Source organism: Salvelinus sp. IW2-2015, linkage group LG4q.1:29, assembly GCF_002910315.2.
Source record: "Salvelinus sp. IW2-2015 linkage group LG4q.1:29, ASM291031v2, whole genome shotgun sequence".
Lineage (NCBI taxonomy): Eukaryota > Metazoa > Chordata > Actinopteri > Salmoniformes > Salmonidae > Salvelinus > Salvelinus sp. IW2-2015.
In genome coordinates this window covers 75,133,860-75,142,973 of record NC_036842.1, presented here as the reverse complement: position 1 = coordinate 75,142,973, position 9,114 = coordinate 75,133,860, and the positions used below count along the sequence as shown (strand labels likewise).

Below are 9,114 nucleotides of genomic sequence, written 5' to 3'. Positions count from 1 at the left end.
AAAAAGCGAGAGAGATTCATAGTGTCTCGTTGGCGTTCATCCATGCACGCCGAGTCAGGGTATCAACTGCCGACAGATTTGGGCCCGCATGGCTCTTTGCGCAAACTGAATTTTGCCAAGATTCATTTTAACGGTAATTATGACAACATTAAGGTTGTGCAATTGTAAGCAAGGAACTGATTTAAGAACTCCATGGATGCCACCCTTAAGATCAAAATACAGAACGGAATAGGACGTTTGATGTTTGTCGAGGTGATAGTTTCCGGATTAGTCAACGAGGTATATGGTTTAGAGAGAAAGTAGTCGAGCGGCGCTTATACATTCACTGTCATAACTTCGGCGTGGAACTGTGGACAGCGGGATTTTGCCTTCGGTTATTGTTACTACCGGTTCATACGTCTTTCCATAGAGAAGTGTCGTTGATGCTGCTTCAAATAAGCCTGTGTTTCGTGCAGGCTTACCAAGCGCCTCGACGTTTTGGATACCTGTGTAAAGCTCTCCACTTACGGGATAAGGTAAGCGTTTGTCAACAGGTGATTTTCAGTAATCCCAACTCTACAAAAAAAATGATCTTGCGCTAATATCTTAGCGCAATATTGATCAGAGTTCACCCTTGATCTCATGGAATATCCTACACAGTTATAACAATTGGCAAGGTGGTGTAAGCCTACACGAAACACAGACCTTATTTTAAGTGAATCTAAAAATATCCTATGGAATAAATGAAGGAACCGCTTTTCAGATTTTGCTAGAAGGTGTCATGGGAATTATGACTCGCACTTTGGTCGTCAATTCTTACCATGCCCATTATTAAAATAGGATTTCCTGCATATAGAAATGACAGTTTTTGTTTTCAACATTCATCACAGGTAACTTAAACTATATTTTTATTCAAACAGTTGAGAGTATTTGTCTCCTAAGCAGACTCTTCAGTATCATTGTCACTTCAGCTGTGTGTGTGTGTGTGTGTGTGTGTATTTATGTATTATATTAAGTTAAAATAAAAGTGTTCATTGTTCATTCAGTATTGTTGCAGTTGTCATTATTACAAAAATGTGTGTGTGTGTGTGTATGATATACATATATATAAAACAAAAAAAATAAAAAATAAATCGGCCGATTAATCGGTATCGGCTTTTTTGTCCTCCAATAATCGGTATCGGTATCGGCGTTGAAAAATCATAATCGGTCGACCTCTACTCTGGAGTAGGTTTTCATCAAGGATCTCTCCGTTCATCTTTCCCTCGACCCTGACTAGTCTCCCAGTCCACGCCGCTGAACAATATCCCCACAGCAAGATGCTGCCATCACCATGCTTCACCAAAGGGATGGTGCCAGGTTTCCTCCAGATGTGACGCTAGGCATTCAGGCCAAAGAGTTCAATCTTGGTTTCATCACACCAGAGAATCATGTTTCCCATGGTCTGAGAGTCCTTTAGGTGCCTTTTGACAAACTCCAAGCGGACTGTCATGTACCTTTTACTGAGGAGTGGCTTCCGTCTGGCCACTCTACCTTAAAGGCCTGATTGGTGGAGTGCTGCAAAGATGATTTTCCTTCTGGAAGGTTCTTCCATCTCTACAGAGGAACTCTGGAGCTCTGCCAGAGTGACCATCGGGTTCTTGGTCACCTCCCTGACCAAGACCCTTCTCCTCCGATTGCTCAGTTTGGCCGGGCGACCAGCTCTAGAAAGAGCCTAGGTGGATCCAAACTTCTTCCATTTAAGAATGATGGAGGCCAGTGTATTCTTGGGGACCTTCAATGCTGCAGACATTTTTTGGTACCCTTCCCCAGATCTGTGCCTTGACACAATCCTGTCTCATGGCTTATGGCTTAGTTTTTGATGCACTGTCAACTGTGGGACCTTCTATAGACAGGTGTGCATTTCCAAATCATTTTCAATAAATAGAATTTACCACAGATGGACTCCAATCAAGTTGTAGAAACATCTCAATGATGATCCATGGAAACAGGATGCACCGGAGCTCAATTTCGAGTCTCATAGTAAAGGGTCAAAATACTTATCTATAGAAGGTAGTTAAAACAAACATATTAATAATAATTTCATCATTATGGTGCATTGTGTGTAGATTGATGAGGATTAAAAAAATCTATTTTAGAATAAGACTGTAACGTAACAAAATGTGGAAAAAGGGAAGGGGTCTGAACCGTTCGCAGTGCCAAGCATTGTTAAAAAAAAAAAATTCACAAAACTAGTGCACTGGTTCTTTAAAACGTCTTGTCAATAGGGGGGCGCCATTTCGACTTTGTAAAAATTCGTTCCCAAATTAAACTGCCTCGTACTCAATTCTTGCTCGTACAATATGCATATTATTATTACTATTGGATAGAAAACACTCTCTAGTTTCTAAAACCGTTTGAATTATATCTGTGAGTAAAACAGAACTCAAGTTGCAGCTAACTTCCTGTAAGGAAGTGAGAAATCTGAAATCGATGCTCTGTTCCAGGGTCAGTTTATTAAATTGCATGTTATCTATGAGTCGACATGCACTGCATACGATTTCCCCTAGATGTTAGTAAGCAGTGAGAATTGGAATGGTGTTGCTAGGCAGATCCATATAAAGGCTCGGGGGTGCACTCTTTTCAACGTTCGTCATGGCGCAAAGGAGGACCTCAGGATGGCATTCTGAAAAGCTCTCGTTATAGGCCTTAGATATATCCAGCTCTGATTTTATTCGATATAGGTGTTAAAGACATCATAATGTAGTTATTTTAAACCGAGTTATATCAGTTTATATCAGTATATTGCGATTTTCGGATATTTCTTTGTGCTGCGTTATGAAGAGTTGGGCACGTCTGGGCCACATAGCTAATGTTTGCTGCTAATTCCTAAGTTGAAGACGGCAATCTACAACCGAGCAACGATGATTCTGGACAAAGGACCACTTGCACAAGATTTGGATGGAAGCTCATCAAAAAGTAAGAATACTATTTATGATGTTAATTCGTTGTTCTGTTGAAGAAATGTAAAAACTATTATTCCGCCATTAATTTCGGTGCGGTCTCGCTTTAGCGCACGCTGTATGTCGTAGTAACGTTAATTTTAAAAAATCTAACATAGGGGTCTTGCATTAAGAACTAATGTATCCTTTCATTTGCTGTCCAACCTGTATTTTTTAGTCAAGTTTATGATTAGTTATTGATTAGATTAGGTGCCTCTCCCAAGATTTCTCCCGACATTTTGTTGGCAGCTTGGCTACTATTCTCATTGTATAACCACGATTTGTGGGCGCTAAATATGCAATTTTCGAACAACAATACATGTATTGTGTAATATGATGTTTATGGACTGTCATCTGATGAAGTTTTGAGAAGGTTAGTGAAAAATTAATATCTTTTGCTGGTTTATTCGCTATCGCTAACGGTGCATGAATCAATGCTGCTGTGTGGTTGGCTATTGTAGTAAGCTAATATAATGCTAAATTGTGTTTTCGCTGTAACACTTAAAGAATCTGAATATTGGTCTGGATTCACAAGATCTTTGTCTTTCATTTGCGTACGTGTGTATTTTTTCATAAATGTTTTATGATGAGTATTTAGGTAATTCACGTTGCTCTCCTGTAGTTATTCTAGTTGCTTTGGTGAGAGTTGTGATGGTGGCTGCAATGTAAAACTATGTATTTATCCCTGAAATATGCACATTTTTCAAACAAAACATATGCTAATACAATAAATATGTTATCAGACTGTCATCTGATGAAGTTGTTTCTTGGTTAGTGACTATTTATTCTTTATTTGGTCGAATTTGTGATAGCTACCTATGCAAGAAAAAATGTTGGGAAAAAAGTTGTGTCTTTTGCTATGGTGGTTAGCTAATAGAAATACATATTGTGTCTTCCCTATAAAACATTTTAAAATCGAAATGATGGCTGGATTCACAAGATGTGTATCTTTCATTTGGTGTCTTGGACTTGTGTTTTCATGAACATTTTATTATATGATATCCCTGTGGTTCTTTAGGCTAGGCTATGCTAGTCAGCTTTTTTGATGGGGGGGATCCCGGATCCGGGTTTGTGACTCGTTAGAGGTTATTAATAGTCCTGTATTAGCGGACTGCAGCGAGAGTATGGTGGTGTTTTTGAATGAGTGTTAATAAAAGGTAGCCTCTAGCACGTAAAAACAGACACCACACACACACACAACACACACACACACACACACCACACACACACACACACACACACACACACACACACACACACACACACACACACACACACACACACCACACACACACATACACACACACACACACACACACACACACACACACACACACACACACACACACAGGCATACGGAGATAGAGTAAGAGAGAGACACACACACACACACAACACACACACACACACACACACACACACACACACCACAACACACACACACACACACACACACACACACCCCCCACCCCCCCCCCCCCCACACACACACCACACACACACACACACACACACACACACACACACACACAACACACACACACACACACACAACACACACACACACAGGCATTGTTAGCTGCCTATAGTAGAACCAGAGAGGAACATTAGTGATGTAGTCATTATTTAAACATGACCAGTCTTTGCTTTTATACAGTAGCTGTGGTTTTAGAGCTGGCTTATATAACAACTGGTAGACCTAGCAATTAGGGTAAAACAGCGGAGGAAACACACACACACATACAGTACATACACACATACACACGTTATCCCAGGCGTTGAAGGTGAGTGTTATTGTTTCCATAGTGATGGGCAGCTGCTGGGTCTGGAGGGCGGGACTTCCTCCAGCAGACAGGAAGGAGAGGGGTCAGTAGGTGTGGCTCGTAGAGAAGGACCCAGCGACTATGAACTTGCCCTGGAGAACAAGACCAAACAGGTGTGTGTGTGTGTGTGCAGAGGCATACATGTGGGTTGTGATTAACTGGGTTTGTGTTTCTGTGTGTATATGATACTGTACTCTTGATGAGAGAGAAGAGAGTAAGAAAGAGAAGACACCAGGCCTTCCATCTCACGGGTACAGGAACATGGGGGATGATGGGTTGTCATGGTAACAGCTAATAGCTCCTGCTGACTGCAGGAGATGTCTTTATATTGCACAGAGAAGTGCCAAATGGACCACGCTGTGTGTGTGTGTCTTTCTCTCTCTGTCCTTATTCTCCCTCTCCCCCTTCTTCTCTGCTTCTCCTTCCCACTCTTCCACTCCCACTCTCTTTATCTGAGCCTCAGAGGACGTAAAAGGGGGTTACTTGTCTTCTGTTTGCTTTCTGTTTGAGACACAGTGATGTAGCGATAGGTGTATCTGGTAGAAAGCTATTGGAGTTTGGTGAGGGGGTGTGTTGTACTGTTTTCAGAGAGGAGAGCTTGTCCCACTTTCCTTTTATATTTGGAGAAACATCAAGTTTAACAACCGGAGGCTTTTAGCATTGTTCTGTTAAGACTACAATATTTCCCCCAAAAAACCTTGCCAACAATATTTTTCTCTCTACTCTCTCTTCTTTTCTCCCCCCTCTCTGTCTGTAGATAGAGGAGTTGGAGCTGAGGTACGGTGGTCACCTGGTGTCGCGGCGCGCGGCGTGTCGTATTCAAACAGCGTTCCGTCAGTACCAGCTCAGTAAGAACTTCCAGAAGATCCGGAACTCTTTGTCAGAGAGCAAGTTGCCACGCCGCATTTCCCTGCGCCGGCCCAACCCCACCCGGGGCCAGAACCCCACCCAGCGACACAGCTTCCTGTTAGAGAGCGGGGGCCCACCATTGCGCCCCAAAACACCCCCACCACCCCCCTCACGCTCCACCTCCCTGCCCCCCTCAGCCTCCCCTGCCACGGGCCCTGGCCCCTCACTCACACAGCTGGAGGACTGCTTCTCAGAGCAGGTGGGCTTTATATGTAACACTTTAGCCTAGCGTAGTCTAGCATCAGTAAACAGTAAGCCTAGCGTAGCATCATAAAACTTACAGGTGTTCCAATGACTCGTATTATGATTCTTATTCCAGGTACGCTCACTGGCCCATTCGATAGACGAGGCCCTGCGTGGGTGGAGCCTGTCGGAGGGGGTTGAAGGGGGGACAGGGGGGCTGCTGATGGACCCCAGGGCGTTTCGGATGGCTGCACAGAGTGCCTGTATGCCTCGCAGTGCCAGCTCCCTGCTCATGGCCTTCAGAGACGTCACGGTTCACATCGACACCAACAACTACACTGTCTCCACGACTACCACCTCCACAACCACTGCTACCCACGGCAACACAGGGGCAGGAGCGGGAGGGAGCAGGCAAGTCTCAGTGGACGGGGGAGAGAGGGCAGGAGGGGTGAGGACTCAATCAACAACCTCCCAGCTGAGGGGTGAGGAGGAGTTTCCTGCCCCCCCTCCCAGTGAGGAGTTGTTGGAGGGAGGAGGGTCGAGAAGGGGGTCAACTGTGACAGGGCAGGGGGGAGAGATGGGGGGGCAGAGTGTCTCAGAGAGACTCAGTTCCACCTCCACCTCTACCTCAGCCCAGTCTAACCAGTATACCACTCAGTCCTCCTATTCCCAGTACCCCCAGTACTCCACATACCCCAAGGCTCATCACCCACAGTCCCAGCCAGGGTCCCAGTCAACCAGGGACCCCACCTCTGAGGCTCTCCAGGCCCTGGTCCTCTCTCTGCCTAGAGACCGCTGCCAGGACCCTACCTCCTGCCGATCCCCCACACTCTCCACTGACACACACCGCAAACGACTCTACCGCATCGGACTCAACCTCTTCAACGTGTAAGTACGCACACACACGCAAACACGCACATTATACACCTTATAATGTAGCAAGATGTCGCCGACAGAGATGGTCGCCTCGCGATTATTAGTTATTCGTTTTTTTATGTATTATTTCTTCTCCATGGCTAAGGTGACTAAAACTTTTAAACGTGTTAACCCTCGCAAGGCTGCCGGCCCAGACAGTATCTCTAGCCGCATCCTCAGAGCAAGCGCAGACCAGCTGGCTGGTGTGTTTATGGACATATTCAATCAATCCCTGTCCCCACATGCTTCAAGATGGCCACCATTGTTCTTGTTCCCAAGAAAGCTAAGGCAACTGAACAAAATGACAATCGCTCCATTGCACTCACTTGTGTCATCATGAAGTGCTTTGAGAGACTAGTCAAGCATCATATCATCTCCACCCTACCTGATACCCTAGACCCATTCCAATTTGCTAACCGCTCCAATAGGTCCACTGACGTTGCAATCGCCATCACACTGCACACTGCCCTATCCAATCTGTATAAGAGGAATACCTATGTAAGAATGATGTTCATTGACTACAGCTCAGCATTTAACACCATAGTACCCTCCAAACCCCTTATTAAGCTCGAGACCCTTGGTCTCGACCCCGCCCTGTGCAACTGGGTCCTGGACTTTCTGACGGGCCACCCCCAGGTGGTGAAGGTAGGAAACAACATCTCCACCCCGCTGATCCTCAACACTGGGGCCCCACAAGGGTGCATTCTCAGCCCTCTCCTGTACTCCCTGTTCACCCAAAACTGCATGGCCACACACGCCTCCAACTCAATCATCAAGTTTGCAGACGACACTACAGTGGTAAGCTTGATTACCAACAACGACGAGACGGCCTACAGGGAGGAGGTGAGGGCCCTCGGAGTGTGGTGTCAGGACAATAACCTCTCAATCAATGTCTACAAAACAAAGGAGATGATCGTGGACTTCAGGAAACAGCAGAGGGAGCACCCCCCAATCCACATTAACGGGACAGTAGTGGAGAAGGTGGAAAGTTTTATTAAGTTCCTCGGCGTACACATCACAGACAAACTGAAATGGTCCACCCACACAGACAGCGTTGTGAAGAAGGCGCAACAGCGTCTTTTCAACCTCAGGAAGGCTGAAGAAATTTGTCACCTAAAACACTCACAAACGTTTACAGATGCACAATCGAGAGCATCCTGTCGGGCTGTATCACCGACTGGTACGGCAAGTGCACCGCCCTCAACCACAAGGCTTTCCAGAGGGTAGTGCGGTCTGCACAATGCATCACCGGGGGCAAACTACTTGCCCTCCAGGACACCTACACCACCCGATGTCACAGGAAGGCCAAAAATATCATCAAGGACAACAACCACCCGAGCCACTGCCTGTTCACCCCGCTATCATCCAGGAGGCGAGGTCAGTACAGGTACATCAAAGCTGGGACCGAGAGACTGAAAAACAGCTTCTATCTCAAGGCCATCAGACTGTTAAACAGCCGTCACTAACATAAAAAGGCTGCTGCCAACATACAAAATCAAATCTCTGGCCACTTTAATAAACGGACTTAATAAAGGTATCACTAGTCACTTTAAATAGCGCTACTTTAATAACGTTTAAGTGTTCTATATTAGTCATCTCATATGTATATACTGTATTTCATACCATCTACTGCATCTTGCAGCGCGGCCATCACTCATCCATATATTTATATGTACATAATCTTATTCATCCCTTTACATTTGTGTGTATAAGGTATTTGATTTGATTTGATAAACGATCACACACAGGGTTGAATTGTCCTCTAGCTACTCACAGAATTATTCACAGAACAGGTATTTGCTCTAGAAAGGGGGAGAGGAAAAGGGAGAGAGAGGTGGAAAGGTGAGTACAGTTGAAGTCAGAAGTTTACATACACCTTAGCCAAATACATTTAAACTCAGTTTTTCACAATTCCTGACATTTAATCCTTGCAAAAATTGCATTAGGTCAGTTAGGATCACCACTTTATTTTTAGAATGCGACATGTCAGAATAATAGTAGAGAGAATGATTTATTTCAGCTTTTAATTCGTTCATCACATTCCCTGTGGGTCAGAAGTTTACATACGCTCAATTAGTATTTGGTAGCATTGCTTTTAAATTGTTTAACTTGGGTCAAACATTTCGGGTAGCCTTCCACAAGCTTCCCACAATAAGTTGGGTGAGTTTTGTCCCATTCCTTCTGACAGAGCTGGTGTAACTGAGTCAGGTTTGTAGGCCTCCTTGCTCACACACGCTTTTTCAGTTCTGCCCACAAATTTTCTATAGGATTGAGGTCAGTGCTTTGTGATGGCCACTCCAATACCTTGACTTTGTTATCCTTAA

General features: G+C 44.7%; 1 pseudogene; it reads left to right on the top strand.

Moving 5' to 3' along the window:
• The window catches only part of LOC111961009 (IQ motif and SEC7 domain-containing protein 3-like), a 41,799-nt pseudogene that overhangs the window by 19,195 nt on the left and 13,490 nt on the right, over positions 1-9,114 (top strand).